The sequence below is a fragment of the Canis lupus genome, chromosome 4 (genome assembly GCF_011100685.1).
Source record: "Canis lupus familiaris isolate Mischka breed German Shepherd chromosome 4, alternate assembly UU_Cfam_GSD_1.0, whole genome shotgun sequence".
Taxonomy (NCBI): domain Eukaryota; kingdom Metazoa; phylum Chordata; class Mammalia; order Carnivora; family Canidae; genus Canis; species Canis lupus.
In genome coordinates, this window is record NC_049225.1 from 88,926,490 (window position 1) to 88,943,628 (window position 17,139).

A 17,139-nucleotide genomic window follows, 5' to 3' on the forward strand; every position below is an offset into this window, starting at 1 on the left:
GTCGGGGGAGCCCGCCCGGAGCCCGGGGGGCCTGGGTGTGCCTGGGTGCACCTGGGTGGGCCACGTTCGCAGCTGGTGCGGCCGTGTCACCTGCACGGGGCCGGCCCCACAGAGCCTTCAGCTACCGGGCATCGCGAGGCGGGGCTGCGGCCCTTTCCCCGCCACTAGGACGCGTGTCCACAGGACAGGGACGCCGCAGCTCTCCCGACAAGCCAGGGGGCCCGGCCCAGGCACGCGAGCGTGGTCGTGTGGGCCACTCTGGCTGCGTGCGCCACTGCAGGGTACATGCACCTGTCCCAGGACCCTCTGGGCGGTTTCCCACCGTCTGCCAGACACAGGGCCACGTCTTCAAGGTCTCCTCCGGATCCAGACGGAGCAACTGCCCCAGCAGACTCTCGGAGTCTGTGCAGCCACAGGGAAGCCAACAAGACGCTCTCCCCACATGTGGGCTGCAGCCCTGGGGCAGCAGGTGGCTGACCCCGCCGGCCCTCCCAGGGCCTCCCAGGGCCTCCCAGTGCCTCCCAGTGCCCAGCCCGCGTGGGGCCTTCCAGTCAGGGCACATACGTCTAAAGGGGGTCAAGTAGCGGCGCTGCTGACCGGGGGAGATGCAGCATCGGGTTCCCCAAGCACGTCTGCCCTTGATATGCCCTGTGCCAGCGATCCCTCCAAAACGGGGCTTTCAGGGCCGCCTCGGACCTGCTGGCTCGGGTGCCGCGTGTGAGCACACAGCGGGGACCCCCGCCTCCTCCGCTGCCGCCAGGGCAGTCACGTGCGCAGGACCCGAGGGGGTGGCGGCATCCAGCCTGCCCCCGGGGGGCCCAGCCTGCACTGTCCTGAGAACAGCAAACCCGCTGAAAAGCACAGCCGGGCCCATCTCCCGTCTGTAGCTGACGGAGAGCAGCGGCCTGTGCCCCACAGCACAGCTCCCTTCGGAAACCTCGCCGCCCTCAGAAATAAGTGGGGTCGAGGATAGTCTCCGGCGGAGGCTGCACCCTCCCGCTGTCTCCCAACGCACTCGACTGGCACGATGAGGAGGCCGGGCCGGGCCCCCACCCCTCGGGGGTACCCCATGAGCACCCTTCTCCCCCGTTGCTGACAGAAAGGCAGGAGGCGCAGTTGTAGGGAAGCAAAAGAAGAGGAGCAGGGGCGAGCTTGCCCCGCAGCACGGCGACCTGGGCCTACCACCCAGTGCGTCCCCCGGGGCCTGCGGGCCTCCTCGCCGTACCCTGACCTGGACGGTGCCCCTCTCTTCTCGCCCCCCCTTGCTCACCCTATGACCATGGTCCAGTGAGACCCGCAGCTCTTCCCTGCTGATGGGACGCCTGCCCCAGAGCAGCAGGTGTGTGGGCATCTCAGCCCACCGGGCCCTCTGCTCCCCATCGTGTCCTGGGGAACAGCCCCGCACCTCCAGCCGCCTGACCTCCCCTTGCCCCACGCGCTGGAGCAGCTGGCCGGGAGGATCTCTCTGGCCACCGGGAAACCCCGTCCCTCTGTCCCTTGGCCTAGGTCAGGAGCCCTGCCAGGGGTCAGGATGAGGACTTCTCAGCGGCCTTGGGGGAGGGCGGCACCCCTCTCGTCCCCTATGGCCAGGGAAGGGCCCACAAAACTCCAAGGGCTCTCTCTCAACCTGTCCACCCTTATCACTGCCATCTCTATCTTCACTAATCCAACCCTTTCTAGCCTCTAGGCAGCACGTGCCTCCAGGACCATAAGACTGGTTTTTATGCATAGATTTTTACTTATTTATTCACGAGAGACACAGAGAAAGAGGCAGAGACACAGGCAGAGGGAGAAGCAGGCTCCCTGCAGGGAGCCCGACGCGAGACTTGATTCTGGGACCCTGGGGTGACACCCTGAGCGGAAGGCAGGTGCTCCACCGCTGAGCCCCCCAGGCGCTCTTAACTGATGTAATTGTTTATCCCTCAGAATCTGTCCTCAAGAAATGACCTTAGAAATGTGTTTTTTGTCCTAGTGCTAAATACAGAGACATGAAGGCTGTGGAAAGAGCAATCACGGCTTCTTCCCCTTAACAAACTAAACCAGATTGTTCACAAAGTGTTCGTCCTCACTTCAAAATCCTTTGTCAATGGGGCGCCGTGTCACCTAATATTAAAATGGGGAACTCTGGTAATATGCTAAGAATTCTCGGGAAACCAAAATACGTCCCTGCTAGTGTTGACTAGAAACAGGCATTGCAGGAAAAGATGTTTTTGCCTACTGAGTACTGAACAAACCCCCTCACCAGCGTAGTCGGGCACACGGTTTAGTTTCAGCCACAACAAGGGATGATTCGTATGCAGCGCTCGCCACGCACCAACTGACACGCTGACATTCGATAGGAGACACGTCATCGTCACAGAAGCCTGTGATACTCTTACTCTAAGCACCTCCGTGCCACAGCTGAAGACACCAAGGTTCAGAGACTTAGTCATTTATCACAGCCTCTACACTCTTGACCCCGAGCCCACGAGACCCAACAAAGGGCTCCTTTGAGCGTAACACCATGCCATAGAGCCATTGCTCTACAGAGGAGGAGGAGGAGGAGGGGGAGGGGGAGGAGGAGGAGGAGGAGGAGGAGGAGGAGGAGGTCGAAGAATTAAGTCTGATAGAGTTCACATCCTAGAAAAGGTTGAGGGAGGCAGGGAGAGGAAAATGGCTGCATACCAGTACTGACTTAGTGCTAGGTACACAGTCTTCTATTTTTTTAATTTTTTATTTATTTTTTTTATTTATGATAGTCACACAGAGAGAGAGAGAGAGAGGCAGAGACACAGGCAGAGGGAGAAGCAGGCTCCCTGCAGGAGTCCTGGGTCTCCAGGATCGCGCCCTGGGCCAAAGGCAGGCGCAAACCGCTGCGCCACCCGGGGATCCCCAGGTACACAGTCTTCTAGGAGCAAGGTCAACGTGTAAGTAATTGAAGAAGACTGGGTTATGTGACGGAAAATCTTGAGCATAACTTAAAAACTGAAGTGAAAATTACATTTTAATTTAATCTCCTATGAGAAATAGATAAGATAGTGTAACACACCGTCTGGGAAGATGATAAAATTCACTGGGTTAGCAACAATAAGACAAAAGGGGGCGCCTGGGGGGCTCAGCAGTTGGGCAGCTGCCTTCTTTGGCTCAGGGCATGAACCCCGAGTCACAGGATGGAGGCCCACATGGGGCTCCCTGCAGGGAGCCTGCTGCTCCCTCTGCCTGTGTCTCTGCCTCTCTCTGTGTGACTCTCACAAATAAATAAATAAAATCTTATAAAAGAAAGAAGGAAGGAAGGAAGGAGGGAGGGAGGGAGGGAGGGAGGAAGGAAGGAAGGAAGGCAGGCGGAGAGAGGGAGGGAGGGGAAGGTACTGGTGCACAGGCATCCACTGCAGGAGCTCCTGCCCCGTCCCTAACCTACAGGTAACAGCGCAGGCTCCACCGGACTCCACCGAGTCCATCGTGACGCTCGGCATCCCACCAGGTCTGGATGCCCAGACGAGACGGAGCGGCCCTCAGCAGCCCTGCCGTAGAGGAACCCCAACCTAGATGCACAAGGACAGCCCTCATTTTGATTCTAAAACCGAAAAAGGAGAGTATCATTCCACTAATCTGAAGACAGTGCCTTGGGCCTGTGCGGGACAGTCGCGGCCCCGCATCCACGAGGGGAGCGTCACTCACTAACAGCCACGACATCCACCTCTCAGTGCGTTAGTGGAGCCTTCGCTCAGAGGAGCACGGGGGTCAGGGGCTTCGGTCCCCAGCTCCCACGGGCTCCCGCGGGCTCCCGCAGCCTTCAGGGCCACGGCTCTGGGGATCCAGGTAACAACCCTCACACTCCGGCTACACAGTCATGCAAGGACAAAACCAGGTGTGTACGGAGTCCTGCTCTCGTTTCTGGAGGGAGGTCTGTGTCCGGGTACATGACCACAGGCAGAGCTGAAAGCCACGCGAGGTGTGAATGAGACCCACGTAGCGTCCTCTAGCGCCCAGACTCTCCAGGGCAGATAAACCGGCACCTCAAACATCAAATCCTCAGCGGACGTTACGCGCCTGCTGGAAACCTGCTGGCTGTTCCCCCAAATCCATCCCCCCACCCAACCCCCAGTAATAGCTTAGGCTGCACAGGTGCCACCAAGCCACGGGCCACCTTCCCCACAACCACGTGCCGCTGGGGGTGGACCCGTGGATTCGGAGCCACAGGATGTGAACAGAAGTCGTGTGGACGACGTCTGGGCCACTTCCAACATGCACGAGCCCAGTGGCCCTGGCGCGGCCTCCGAGCTCCTGAATGGAGCCGAGGGTACGGACACTGGCGGAGCGAGCCCGGGACAAGGAGCCCGACCGGGCGGCCGCGGAGGAGCCGGCAGGTGCCTCTGGCCACTCAGCTCTGCGCTCCCCGGTGGGCGGCTGGAGCTCCGGCACCTGCGGGATTTGCGGCGGCTTCGGGCCTTCCAGGGCAGCTGGACCCGCTGCGGCCGCGGCCTCCCAGGCTAGGAGGCCTTCCCTGCCCCGCCGCCCAGGGGGCAGCCACGCCGCACGCGGGCTTCGCCTTCCCGCTGTGGCTGCAGCGCCTGCAGACCCAATGGTTTTATCTTGAACTGCGGTGACCGGGGCTTTTAAAAGCCGTGTGGGGCTGGTTGCTAGTGGCTCCTCGAGTGGACGATGCAGCGCGAGCTACATCTAAGGTGTGAACGCGCGGTTCGAAAGAACCATCATCATCAAAGACCCGCTTTTTAAAGCTTAGAGTTTTTGCTACGACGTTAGGGAATAATCGAAGGCCTCAAGCCACAGCTGGGCTGAGACTAAAGGACCGAGTATTTAGGATTGTGCCTTCATTTCACAAGGGGCACCTGGGTGGCTCAGGGGGGGAGCGTCTGCCTTCGGCCCAGGGCGTGACCCTGGGGTCCTGGGATCGAGTCCCGCGTCGGGCTGCCTGCGTGGAGCCTGCTTCTCCCTCTGCCTCTCTCTGTGTCTCTCATGAATAAATAAACAAATTTTAAAAAAATAAATAAAATAAAATAAAGCTGGCACAAGCTTTGTATTTCAAGGCGAAGGGCACCCGGGACTTTTACACCGTCATCAGTGTGCTGATCTTCCATAAAACTAAATTTGGCAGATTATTTTTGTTGAAGAGCTAGACAGAAAGCCTAGGCGGCAACGTATTGCTTTTACTCCATTGTTAGAGACCCGGGACGTTAGGATACCTTCCCCGGACTCGGGCACTGGCTTGGTAAAGCTCCCTGTGGAGAGGGGAGGCTGCACCTGCATGCCCAGACGCTACAACACCCCAGGAAAAGCCCTCGGTTATAAGGGACACAGGACGCCGCAGGAAAGCTCCATCTGAAACATGTAACGGAGGCTCTAAGTACAATTATGAGAAACAAATAAAGCTAACCGGGCAGACTGCCCAGAGACAACAGTCGAATATAAACTCTGCAGAGACAGACCGACGGCGGGGGGGCTGGGACGGGGTGGGGGGCTTGCAAGGGGGAAGGGCCAGACGGGGAGCGGGGCGGGCGCAGGTCACCCGGAGCAGCCGAGGGGCGCAACAGGGACGGAGGGGCCCGGGGACACGAAGCCCGGCCCCAGGCCTCCGCGGCGCTCCCACGGGGACGCCGTCCCGACCCCACGGCCTCTGCCCCCAGCTGAGCCCGCCGGGCACCCGAGCGCACGGCCGCCGCCCCCGAGCTGGTGCACCCCACCCGCTGCCAGGACGGCCTTGTCCGACGGCGTCAGCCTTGGCTCAGCATAAAGCCGTGCATGACCGGGAGCTCAGCCTGCGAGCCCGGGTGGGGACAGGAGGCTCATTCTCTGAGGGGAGCCCGGGCATTTCCTTAGGCTGTCCCTGCAGTGAGGTGGGAGCATCACATGAGCTAGAGGTCTCGTAGGCCTGGGAGCCCCGAACGTCGAGTTTCGCAACCGTTCTGAGTCACCCGGCATCATCCGAAGCAGCAGGCTCCGGCGCCCAGACCAACAGCTAAGGTTATTGCCCAGAGTGAAAGTGTCTCAAGCCGGGATCCTAGAGAAACCTCGCCCGGGGGGCCGACGGAGTCTGCCTCAGGTCGGCTGAGGAACCGCCGAGCCCCAGCTCACTGTTCTAAGCTCCACCCTCCCACCGCCCCCTTCGCCTGCCCCCTACGACCAGCGTCCCCTTCACAGCACTGTGGCGGGTCACACGGTCCTTCCGTGCAACCTGCCACTCACGCACTTTGACCTCAGGAATCCAGGGGCGTTGCTGCATCCCGGGTTCCCGACGTGCAGACCATCGTGGCCGACAAGCAGCACCCGTTGTCCGGGCACCTTGACTTCGCACCCCCTCGGTCGATCCACCCCCGACGACTCTTGCAGGGGACAGCGGCTACCGGCCCCGTGTCCCTGGATGCACGGACGGAGACACAGGGAGGTGAGGGAACTGGCACAAGACCACGCGACTGGCAGTTGGCACAGCCAGTCGGAACCCCAGAGTCTGACGCCTCGCCGGCCGCAGCCTTAGCCACCACACCACGTTGGCTCCGGACCTCATCGGGGACTCGGTCCAAGTCCTTTCGGCCATCCTGGGCCTGAGCTTCTTGCCAGTCCCCAGAGGAGAACACCGACTAGGTCATCGCCGGAGTCCCACCCAGCTTCCAGACTCAGGGCCCCGACGTGAGTGAGAGCGCATCCCCGCCCCGAGGACGACAGGCACCAATGATACTTTCATTTTAGCCACATTTCTTAAATTCCTTACAGGACGGTACTGTATTTCTCCCCAGTCATGGGAAACACAAACTTCTAGGACAAAAGTGGGGCATTTCTGTTCTCGCTTAATTAACAGTGATTTTAGATAAAGCTGGTATTACCCACTGGGAACGCTGATCGCTGCTTCTGCCCCACCTTCTACCTCAGCTACCTCTTTCCAATTTCTGTGCTGCGTGACGTCGGGGACAAACCGAAATCATAGCAAATAAATGTCCCAGACTCTGGTGCACAGCGTATGGTTTGATCTCGTAACTACTGAAACAGGAACAGCAGGGTGCACGCAGACATACACACACGCGCGGGCGCACACACAATTCACGTATGCAAATGGTACTTTACATTGGATTGAGGACTCTGGAAACAGTGGGATTTTCCCCCAACAATTTTAGAACATTCAAGAGTCCATATTTGTATGAAATGGCATGCAGACCTACAAATCAGAGGATCATGCCCTAGGAACACCAGGTCTGCCTTTAAAGGCCACAAACACCTCATTTCTCCACTTCCTAAGACTCTCTAGAATCGCCGTCGTAATAAGAGAGCCCACATTCTTTTCTAGGTCCCTGATGCAAGAGAGCTCAAAAACGAAGGCTTCTCCAAAAAAATAAACCACATTCTGACTTCCCTCCGTCAAGTGTGATCTGAAGGGATCGTCCAAAGGAGAGAGAAATAGAGCATAACTTAATGTTGCTCCGGTGACAACTTCTTTCAGCTAGAGACAGGAATTTCCTGTTTTAAAAATGAATTCCAAAAACAACTTTTTTTAATTTTTTATTTTTTTTTCTTCAATTTTCTAACTTTCTGGCAGAATTTATTCAGAGCCAAGCCACCAGTTTCCTGGGCCAAATCAGAAGAATTGAGAACGTGTGAAGTGGCATTCGAGGTAGATGCTGACTTGGCTACCCTAAAACTAAGGCTCTGGTGAGGTCGCCTGGCTTGCAAGGAGCAGGGCGCAGACGCTCACTCAGGCTGTTTGGCCAGCACCGCGCCGCCCACTCCCGCCCCTCGCTCGTGCTTTCCTGGCTTGCTCACTGGACTCCGGGTTCGTTCGCAGAGGACAAGTGAGTGTTTTATTCATCACTGGTCATGGCCAAGCCAAGACGGGTATCGACACACAGGAGGAGATTAATAAACATCTACCGGCCACATGAGGTAACAAAGGAATGGACCCCTTAGGTGGGCAAATGCCCAAGTGTACCAGCCCCTGAAATATTTTCTCCGATCCCGGGGGCGGGGAGGGGGGGTAGTCCCTCCCCAAGGACAAACGAAAAGCCAGATTAAGCGTCCTGGCCTCAAGAACCAACTGAGGGATACCTTAGGTCAACCAGGGTATGAACGAGTGTGGCCTGCAACCACGCAAGCCAGAAGACGCGGTCCTTCTAGGTCTTCGTCCATCCCACTCATCCCCTCAGCCAATTAGTCACCGAATCTTGCTCACTCTACCTTCTTTTCATCACCGAAACCCGCATCATCCTCCTGAATCACTACACCCCTGCTGGAACTCAGATTTTCACCTGCTCTCGTTTCGCAGTTCTTCCCACCTCCCACCACTCGACGGTTAGGGTCTCGAAGGGGCTCAACGACTAGCACCGCTTTCTCCCACCCAGGTCCAGGACAAATTAAATTAATAATAATTAAAAAAAAAAAAAAAAAGGAGTGGCAGACAGAGAGAAAAACGGCATGTTTATTTCTGGGAATTCTAGCTCAGTGGTTGTGGTTTTAGGTCTACAGCAAAGTGGCTAATAATTTCGAGCCCACGCGTCGACAAGCAGGAGACCAAAGCTAGTCCACTCACAGAATTCTACTCAAAGCGCTTCCTTCCCCCAGAGAAGCTCCGTCTTCCCAAGAACAGCTCCCTCTCAAGAGGAAAACAGAGCAGGGCTCAGATGTTGACTTGATTCCTCCCCAAATTTACCAACCAGGCAAGTTCTCCAAGCCAGGAGTTACGTCAATGATGCTCTCTTCACGCGGAAATAAACACAAGTGGAGAAGAGCAATCCATAGGCTTTTCCCCGTGATCTCTGGATCTGCCCAAAGCTGCCATCACTGGACATTTCTGGCCACCGGCCCCCTCCTGCTATTCACCTTCACGACGTGTGCACGGCCATGCAACCTGCCTACCTTTCCGAGTGTAAGGCCCAACGCGTAACACTCTCTCCTCTCCTGTGGCTCATCCACTGGCTCCTCCCTCTCGTCTGACCTTCTGTTGTTCCACCCGCCTCCTTCTCAGCCACGGCTGGCAAGCACCTCACTCATCTTTCTAGACTCAACTCAAGGGTCTTTCAGATAAGAAGTCCTCGTGGACATCCCCCACTGAGGGTCACCACGGCCAGGACTGTGTCTCCCATAACACACCTTAGCTTGGCCGTAGGTGGCTCCTCTAGCACTTTATCATATCCCCTCCACCAGACTGCAGACCCCTTAGGTGAAGATCAAGTTCTCACTTTTTTTTTTTTTTAAGATTTTATTTATTTATTCATGAGAGACACACAGAGAGAGAGAGAGAGAGAGAGGGGCAGAAACGCAGGCAGAGGGAGAAGCAGGCTCCCTGCAGGGAGCCCGACATGGGACGCCCTGGGCCGAAGGCAGGCGCCAAACCGCTGAGCCACCCAGGGATCCCCAAGTTCTCACAATTTTTAATCACCCATTACCTAGCATGGATTCCGGTACAGGGATACCCCCAAATGCTTACTGAACTAGAGAGAGGAGAGCAGCCAAATGCAAAATAGGACATACAATCTCCATACAAATTAAATGCCACGGTGGTTCACGGCGAAGAAAAGGTAAATCCAGCTGGGAGCACCTGACATGTTTCCCCATAGCAGGCGGTTTAGCATTATAGCCAAGGATGTATCTAAGGGAAATCAGAGAAAATTTCATTGATAGATAATCACGTGGAAAGAATGGTCCAGGAAGAAAAGGACCCAAATCTTGGGGAATAACAGAAATGTCTGGGGAACACTTGAGGTTCCCAGTTGGGCTGGGGTATGAAGTACATATAGAAGAGAAAGCCTGAGAGAAAGCACAGCATACATAGGGCCTTGAATACCAAATAAAATATATTTTGACTTAATTTACAGACAATGGGGCTCAAAGAACGTTTTCAGGAAGAGTAGCTGGTTAATTACGCCAAGGAAACTATATAAAATCCGAATCCTTATAGTAGCAATAATAGTAAACCAATAATTTGCTTTTCAATTACTTCCAAATTTCTCAGGATCGTGACTCTGAGCTTATAATGGTTTGATAATCTCCATGGAACATTATTTGAGCATAATAAAATGACTAATAAACTATTTAGGATGATCATGAGACCACATATTAATTTGTAGTCATTTTTCATCTAGCTTATGACTGCTTCAACCCACTGCCGCATGTTTCATCTGTCTAATGAATGTGTACTTGCCGCCGCTCTATCATGTAGTAAGCCTTTGCCAAGTTCCCAATCCTCTTAATAGCCAGTTAACACGAAATGCTGATTTCAGGCAAAAACAACCAGGACCATCTGTTTCTGCTACACCATCTCTTCTTCTCCACCTATTCTAGGACCAACCCTGGTGAGCTTCAGCGATCGCTCTTCAAAGGACGGTAGACAGTTCGCAAGGTAAGGCCGTGTAGGAATTGAGATTTCTGGGCCAGAGCTGAACAAATGGGTCAGACAGATGAATGGTTTCTAGACCCATCTGCAGTCAATGAGTTACAGCAGCACAACTTGGAACAAATTCCAAAATGGCCCTCCCAGATCCGCACCGGCAGCAGCAGACAGGCCCCCCGGGCTTGCTGTAGCTCCTCCTGCCAGCTAGCAATGTGCTGTTGGTCACGTTTCTTTAGGGAACGGGGCTTGCTTTCCTGATCTGTAAGTGGAAGGATGAGACCAGGTCCCCAGGCACAGAAGCGGTGCAGGTCTCTCACCTCTCAGCTGGAGACTCTCCCGTCAGGACCACCGGGGTTCCCAGGAAGAAGACGGTTCTCCCAGCAGGGCCATCCTGCCCTTGACCCCTGCCAGAAGAGCACCCTGGTCCAACCTCTCCATCGTCTTAGGTTGGGTGTCCTGGTAAATCATCCTCTGTGATGATTTCAGGGGCAGTTTCTTGGGACTCACCCTCAGGAGCACGCTTGGGAAAGCAGAGTGGACGGACAGATGATGGTCTGTCTCAGCTGCGTCCGTGGGGACCTTGGACCCCAGAGGGCCATTCCAAGCATCCCAAACAATATCCCTGCCTCAATCAGTCATGTGATGGGAGCTGCTCCTTTGCCTTGGGTGAGAATAATTTCTGGAGAGGCATCGGGCCATGAGTCATCAGTGCCAAGACCCTGTTGAGCGGAGGGTCTGAGGGGGTCGGTCCCACAGGAGCTACCGGATAGGGAGGTACAGCAGAGAGGACACTCACCCCCAATTGTCTTAAAGTAAGAAGAAAGGGGTGCAAAGCACGATGAGGAGGAAAGACATGGATTGGAGGCAGCCGGACGAAGAAAGTCAACGATCGTGTCCTAAAGCCTTGCAACCTGCAGGACTCGAGCGAAGCGGTTTCCTCTCCCCGCGCCTCCGTCTCTCTGTAAGGTGGCCTACGGTCACTTCCGCCACCACAATACCCATCACTGTGTTCCATCCTTCACTCTTGGTCAACATCCAGAGCCCTTTTGTTAACTTGCAAACATCACTAAGGGAGAAGGGCCCCACCCACATCAAAAATCTGCAGTAGCATCTGAAATTCATCTTCAGTAGCTGTGGAGAGGCGATGGGGAGCAGCAGCAGGCTCACAGCTACGCACCACGGTGGACACACAGCAATCCCAAGATTAAATTAGATTTGCAGGCGGCAGCCTGGGGATTCTGACATTAGACTGAACACAATTACTCACTTAGCTGTATCTTTATTACCCGTGCTCCCCCATGTGAGGCAATTTTCCTTATTGGAAGCAAAGCAACCCCAACCAAAGCATTCAAAAATGATCCTTTTCCTGTTTTTATTAGCCCGTATCAAAGAAATGACTATGCGAAGCACAACCAAGGGGAGGGAATTGGCTTTTTATTGCTTAGTTCACGTTGTTATGGCTTTAGGAGCGGAGAAAGACTCCCCAAGGAGACACCGTGTCTCAAAACACGCTCACAGGATAATCAACAGGAGAGGTCTTTCAAGACAGACGCGAGATAGAGAGAACTATTAAAATATAATTAAATAAGCAGAGCGGATGCAAAATAAAATGTGAAGAGTAAGATGTCCAGGGCAGAAATGTCGGGTCTTGAAATTCACTTTCGTAATAGTTACACAACATACACCGTCCACACGGGACCACAGAAATCTTTCCAACCAACGGAGTAGCTATTGATCTTGAAAATTAAAAAAAGAAAAAAAAGAGAGAGAGAGAGACAAAAATGAGCACATGAGTGTTGCCTATGATTCTGAATTTCCTCTCTTCCACTTCAAAACAAATGCTGACCAGGCTCGGTGGCGTGCGGTGTAAAATTCCCACCGACGAGGTCGCATATCCACTCATCTGGGCTGAACACAGATTTGGGTAAACAAACTAAAACGTACAGTTCCAAGCGGGTGTTATGACACAGAACCATCACGAGTCCTTGTCCATAAAGTACAGCCCCCGGGGCGCCTGGGGGGCTCAGCGGGTGAGCGTCTGCCTTGGGCCCAGGGCCTGACCCCGGGGTCCCGGGATCGAGTCCCGCACGGGGCTCCCTGCGAGGAGCCTGCTTCTCCCTCTGCCTGGGTCTCTGCCTCTGTTTCTCTGTGTGTCTCATGAATAAATAAATACAAATAAAACCTTTTAAAATAAAAATTTAAAAAAATTAGAGTACAGCCACCTTTATCCCACGTTATGCCCCAAAAAGCTCATATGTTGGACTATTTGTTTCTTCTTTAGCTTGATTCTCATGGTGACCTTTTTTCTTTTTTCTCACAGGTTAGAGGTGACCTGTTCCTCTAACATGCCCTAAAATTAAAGAAATAAATGACGTTTTAATTATATTTCTTAAATTCCTTACAGGATACGTATTTCTGTCTACATACAGAAAAAAAAAAAAACTAGGTGTGAAGAAGAGATTTCACTAAATTTATAGAAAAGAATTATTCAGGGATCCCTGGGTGGCGCAGCGGTTTGGCGCCTGCCTTTGGCCCAGGGCGCGATCCTGGAGACCCGGGATCGAATCCCACATCGGGCTCCCGGTGCATGGAGCCTGCTTCTCCCTCTGCCTGTGTCTCTGCCTCTCTCTCTCTCTCTGTGACTATCATAAATAAATAAAAAAAAATTAAAAAAAAAAATTAAGAATTATTCAAATATAGCTTTAAGTACATGTACATATCCATATACCACACACAGCTCAATAATGTTTGTTTGTTTGTTTGTTTTCTCACACTGATTATTTCACTTCTGATTTTAGTAATGCAGAAAGCCAGAGGCAGAGGATGAAGACATCATTCCAATCCTGCCGGACACACATAATAACTATTATGTTTCGTATAATAAAAAGGAGAAAAAGAGACACATCCACTCAGCATGAAGTAGATCAATATACGAATTCAAAAAGATTCATAATCCTATTAACATTGAATCCAGGGAACACAGAGCCAAAGGAATGGCTTACCACTTGAAAGATAAAATTTTAATAGTCTTTGGGTTAATGATTTGCTTAAGCTGTCCTATAAAATCAATTTCCGAGTCAGTTTAAGCAAACATTATGCTTTCAACAAATACACAGCAGTGTTCCATTCGATACTAATCACCTAAAATAGTTAAGATGACAACACTGTGAGGCAGTAAACCTGAAAAGTCTTCAAAGGTCTTCAGCAACCCGAAAAAAAACTACATGTTTCATCATTCCTTAAATGTACAAGTTAAACTATTATCAACCATAAGATGTTAAAAATAAAGGTCCGAGGATGAATATCCTCAGAAGAAGGCATATGCCCAGAAAAACTTTTTTTTCTTTTCCTTTTTTTTTTTTCTTTGGAAAAACTTTTTTTTCCGAGTTAAAATGTCAAAGTCTCAGAAATATTCATTGAAAACAATGATAAGAGTTTTCATAAGCGTCTCTTGGATCCACCAAAGACCACGGCTACAGATTCATGCTCATTTAATTATTCAGCAAAAAATATGTATCACGAACGAACTATACGAGCGGGCTACGGTCCCGTCACATGGGGGTGGGCAGAGATGGGGAAAAAAAATGGAAACTGGGAGACAATCAATAGAAAGCAAAGCAATTAAAACTAAAGGAACAAGGTGGATTTCTATCACGATGACAGACCCTCAGTGAAGTCAGCTCATCCCAGAGACGCGCCCCAGGCCCTCACCATGTCCAAAGGCCTCTGGGAAATGTGGTTGTTCGACAGCAAAGGACACAGAAGGTGGAAGAGAATCAGGAACCCTGTGCCCCCCGAAGTCCCCAGGTTTGGAGGGGATCCTCTGACCTCCGAGGCAAGGGACGGAACTTTCTCTAAAGCATCTCAGAGGAGACGAACGCACGCCCCTCCGAGCCCCAGCTGCGTCTCATCACCTGCAAGTGCTCCTCATCCTGAACATTCATCCCCAGCTGCTCCCTGCACTCTCGTCCTGACCATCCCGTCGCCACCAGGCCGTCCCCGCGCCAGAGGTGACCCCTCGGAGCCAGGCTGTGCCTGCACAGGAGCTTGAAGGACGGACGCCCGCAGGCCCCTGCTGTCATCCGGGGGTGCAAGGAACCTAAACCGGTGCCAAGAGCCTGTGATACCCCCCGGCGTGGTCGCACTGCGTCCTAGCGCTGAAGGCAGAGGCCGAGTCCTGGCAAGGGCATGAGCTCCCCTGACCTTCGGCGCGGAATCGGGGCAAGTCGCTCACCTGCCGAGGCCTCAGGCTCCTGACCCGAGAACTGGGGATGCCGGGGGCGCCCCTCCCACCGTCCCTGCGATCCAGGTCTGAAGTCCTTTCCAGTCTGCAGAGCGACGTCAGAGACACGCTCACGGCGAAGTCCCCCAGGAGCTGGCAGGAGAGGGGCAAGTCCTCAGGTACCTGTTGGAGTCGTTCCCGGGTTAGCAGCTCGCTCAAATCCACGGCTTTGAGGCCACAGGGAAATTCAGGATCCAGCCCACAGACTAGGGAGGAGAGAGAACGTGGCCCCCTCGCCCCGTTCTCCGCTGGCTCTGCTGAGCAGGTGCCTGGCCACCCAGGTGAGGGGACCGAGGCCCCGAGAATGGGGGGGCAGCCCCGGGCTCCCTGTTAGGTCCCCACGCTCTATCAGCAGAGGGTAGCCTGGCCCGGGGCAGCCCCGGGAAGTGCGTGGGCCAACTCCTTCCACGCTCGCGCTCCCAGTCCCTGCGCCCGCCACACACGAACCCCAGATTGGTCAAAATTCTGGCCGCGCCTGTGATGACCAGGCAGGAGGAGGCCCTGGGCCCAGCGGCAAGGGCCACGCACTCCCTTGCCCCCAAGGGACCACAGGTGTCACTGCATCGCTCCTGGGCCATGCACCTCAGCAGGATGCAGCCTCTCAGACTCTGCACCCCTCCCCGGCCGTGCACCCCAGCAGGACCCGACCTCTCTGCCTCCGCACCCCTCCCCAGCCATGCACCCCAGCAGGCCAGGCCCCTTAACCTCCACACCCCTCCCCGGCCGTGCATCCCAGCAGGATGCAGCCTCTCAGTCTCTGCACCCCTCCCCAGCTGTGCACCCCAGCAGGCCAGGCCTCTCCACCTCTGCACCCCTCCCTGGCCGTGCACCCCAGCAGGACCCAGCCTCTCAGTCTCTGCACCCCCGCCCCCCAGCTGTGCACCCCAGCAGGCCAGGCCTCTCAGTCTCTGCACCCCTCCCCAGCTGTGCACCCCAGCAGGCCAGGCCTCTCCACCTCTGCACCCCTCCCTGGCCGTGCACCCCAGCAGGACCCAGCCTCTCAGTCTCTGCACCCCTCCCCAGCTGTGCACCCCAGCAGGCCAGGCCTCTCCACCTCTGCACCCCTCCCTGGCTGTGCACCCCAGCAGGCCAGGCCTCTCAGTCCCCTGACCCCTCCCTGGACATGCACCCCAGCAGGCCAGGCCTCACAGCCTCTGCACCCCTCCCCAGCCATGCACCCCAGCAGGACTGGGCCCTCAGCCTCCGGACCGCTCCTTATGAAGTGAGCACAAATATAACAAACCTGGCAATATTCAAGATCGATTAACAATTATTTTTGTCCCACGAGCTAAGACGTTGTTGGGAACACGGGGCTGAGTGGACCACTGATGCTGCTCTTCACATCGGAGGCCACGGGAGCCCCGCTTCCCAGTCTCTCCCAATGTCTCTTCTCCCTCCGGGCCCTCGGGCTCCTTCTAGTCGCGCTCCTCTGCTGCCTCCTGGGCTCGGGGCTGCCGCTGACGGTCGGGACGTGCCAGGCCTGGCCTTGGCCTTAACCCGGATGCCTCCAGGACTCAGCTGGGCCAGCAGGCTCCAGGGCACATGAAGTAGCCCCCTCCTACGTCTCCACCTTGCCAAGGCGTGGGTTCCTTACAGCCGGAAGGTCAACCCACAAGTACCAGAAAAATTCCTGAAATTTTTCTCCAGAAATTTCGACTCAGTTTCCACTGCTACATCTGCTTGGAAAATGCTGCAAAGGAATTTACCACAGAAAGGGTAGCAAACAAAAAAATGTTTCAATAACATTTCTACACGTTGCTCGAGGCTTCTAACGTTACAATTATGAGTTCATGCGGTGTTAACAACTGTTTTTCATTTTGTTACTGGTTTCGAATTTAAATAGGAATTGATAGAATGAGCACATCTAGCGCGGGGCCGCGGGGCCTCATAGAGATTTAGGGCTCCAGAAACAGTCCTCGCCCCTTCAAGCAGGAACGGGGACAACGTGGACCACGTGTTTGTATCTCGTTACCGAGGGAAACGCAGAGCCCGTTAGGGGTTCTTCGCGTCAGGAGGTTTCGAGTGGCCGCCTCCGGGGGGGGGTCGGAGCATCGGCCCCGTGGCTCCCCTCCCAGCTCAGGGCCGCCCGACACCCGGCTGGTCACCCGCTACCCCGCGTCCTGCCACCTCTGAGGCCCTCGCTGGCAGGCCCCACTGGAATCGCTTCCCAGGAAGGAAGCCCCCCCCGGGGACACACGACCTGGGGATTTTGGGGAACCACCAGGGAGGTCTCTGCAGAGCGGTCAGCTTCTCCGCACGGTCAACCTACTGCTCCTGCGACTCACTCACCTGCCTGCGGCTGCTTCAGAAGCGCCCTTAGGTGTTTCGGGGGTGCAGGCCGTGTCCCCAGCCGCACCTCCCTGTCACCGCCCCCAGCCCCTCGGCCCTGCCTGTCCTCACGGCCTCCCCGCCCGGCTCCCCCACGCGGAACTCCCCGGGGCAGGCCCACTGCACGAGGTCCTGGAGCAAGTTGCCGCTACGAGCAGACGTCCTGAATGTCCAGGTCTAGAGCCACAAGGCAAAGCAAGCCCAAGGAGCCGCGACC

At 54.9% G+C, this 17,139-nt stretch overlaps 1 protein-coding gene and 1 long non-coding RNA gene across 2 annotated transcripts in view; both read right to left on the reverse strand.

Annotated features, from left to right (window-relative positions):
• Window positions 1-17,139, reverse strand: part of FBXL7 (F-box and leucine rich repeat protein 7) — a 352,371-nt gene that overhangs the window by 328,962 nt on the left and 6,270 nt on the right. The gene's annotated exons all lie outside the window — the stretch shown is intronic.
• LOC102151393 lies at window positions 9,759-16,951 on the reverse strand. Its single transcript, XR_005358694.1, has 4 exons — window positions 15,838-16,951; window positions 14,547-14,717; window positions 12,535-12,662; window positions 9,759-12,048 (listed from the first exon to the last, which is right to left on the reverse strand). It is a non-coding gene; the product is annotated as an uncharacterized LOC102151393 (long non-coding RNA).